The sequence below is a fragment of the Octopus bimaculoides genome, chromosome 15 (assembly GCF_001194135.2).
Source record: "Octopus bimaculoides isolate UCB-OBI-ISO-001 chromosome 15, ASM119413v2, whole genome shotgun sequence".
Classification (NCBI taxonomy): Eukaryota; Metazoa; Mollusca; class Cephalopoda; order Octopoda; family Octopodidae; genus Octopus; species Octopus bimaculoides.
In genome coordinates, this window is record NC_068995.1 from 35,798,649 (window position 1) to 35,800,915 (window position 2,267).

The following is a 2,267-nucleotide window of genomic DNA, read 5'->3' on the forward strand; positions in this document are numbered from 1 at the left end:
ATATATACATATATATATATATATCTCATTCTCTCTCTCTCTCTCTCTATATATATATATATATATATATATATATATATATATTACGACCATCACTACTTGCATGGGCCAAAGAAATTCACTGAGGCAGGTTTCCTATGGTTGGATACCCTTCTTGGTGCCAACTCTCACCTTATTCTAAGCAAGGTAATATTTCCACTCGGTTGAACATGATTCAGAGAAGAATAGAAATGAAGGACACCATTTTTATGACAGTAACACACGTTTTACAGCTATGGCACAATATTGACACACACACACACACACACACACTGTGATAAGAAATGCATAAAATGTAATTGGTATTTTTAAGCTTTATATACATGTTTCAGTAAACCAACAGCTCACATCCCAATGATTATAGCTATAATACTAATGATTTGAGCAGCAGACTTATGGAAGCACACATATAAAACCTAAAAATACCAATTATGTTTTCAGCACCTCTGATAACTATATAATGTGGCTCAGACTCTGCATTTAGGCCAATCCCACAATATGACAATTGGTTTCAGACCAAGTAGAATATAGAAGTTGAGACTGGAACTAATTATGGTGCTCAAATTATCTGGTAACATGTCATGCCTTCCACCACCACTGTATGCATGTATATACATGCTAACACCAGCCCATGCCAGCATCGAAAATGGATGTTAACTGGTGGTGATGATGATGATGATGAAGATTTTATATTTATGTGTGTGTGTGAGTGTATGTATATATAGCAGGGGTTCCCAACCAGTAGTTCCTGACCCCCTGTGGGGTCATGAAGCCTTAGAAGGGGAGTCGCTTATCCTTGCTACAAGTGGTTTCGGATAACATTAATTTCAACTCGTCAATATATTTTTATGCTCTGCTGATAGTAGGGGGTCACGTGGGTTTCAAGCTTTTGGGTAAAGGGTCGCGATGGCAAAACCATTGGGAACCGCTGATATATAGAATAATGTAAATGAGGAAAAGAGAAATTCAAATCGATGTTACAATTATTTCCATAAATGAATACTGTTTATTCCATTTTACATATAAAGTTACGCAATAGATACAAAATATGCAACAAAATTATTATTGTTCATTTACTTCATCAGGCATCATGATTTGAAACATGATTGACTAATGAACTAAACCTGCAATGCAAGATAAATTTATATTACTTCTTGGGTATATTGACTCTATGTAAATAGACAAAACATATACAGTCTTTCATCAACAACATTTGATATGTCATAAAAGAGTAACCCTTTCGTTACCAACCCGGCCAAAGCTGACTCTGGCTCCATAGTACAAATGTCTTGATTTCATAAGTTTTGCATTAAAATATACCACTAAGTCTTAGTTGCAATTTATGTTCCTAACACTAGCTTAATGATAACCAAATTATTTTACTAAATTCTTTGTTATATTTAAAATAATTGAAAGAAACACAGAGTATCTCAAAATAAATACAGTAACGAAAGGGTTAGGGCAGCAAAATCATTAGCACAACAGACAAAATTCTCTTTATGATTTGAGTTCAAATTCCATTGAGGTCGACTTTGCCTTTCGTTCTTTCAGGATCGATGAAATAAGAATTTGTTGAGCACTGAGGTTGATGTAATTGACTCACCTCGTGCCTATAGTAGGAAGGATATGTTTTATCAATTAGCCAAGAGAAAAATAAATGAAGCAAAATTTGGTTAGAAACTTTCAAAGTTCAAAAGATATACCATTAAATGCTACTATGTCTTATTTACGATTATCTATTTTCATGTCTTTAAACATTTAGGATGAAAACAGTCTGGTGGTTTTCATGATAAGAACATCAAAACAGAAAACAAAGCAAAAAATATAGTACATTAATTATTAATATGTTACACTTTCCTTTATAAATATGTGTGTGTGTATATACTTTTACACTTTTACACTTTTACTTGTTTCAGTCTTTTGACTGCGGCCATGCTGGAGCACCGCCTTTAGTCGAAGAAATCGACCCCAGGACTTATTCTTTGGAAGCCTAGTACTTATTCTATCGGTCTCTTTTGCCGAACCACTAAGTTACGGGGACATAAACACACCAGCATCGGTTGTCAAGCGATGTTGGGGGGACAAACACAGACATACAAACACACACACACACATATATATATATATGGGGAGGGGCTGATCTGTGTGTGTTCAATTTGTTGTCCTAACACAGTAACAGTCAAAGTAAGCCATGCTTGATGTTATGGTCCTCATATAGCCATTACAGA

At 34.8% G+C, this 2,267-nt stretch overlaps 1 protein-coding gene across 1 annotated transcript in view; it reads right to left on the minus strand.

Annotated features, from left to right (window-relative positions):
• LOC106883807 (uncharacterized) overlaps positions 1–2,267 on the minus strand; it is a 158,537-nt gene that overhangs the window by 11,960 nt on the left and 144,310 nt on the right. The gene's annotated exons all lie outside the window — the stretch shown is intronic.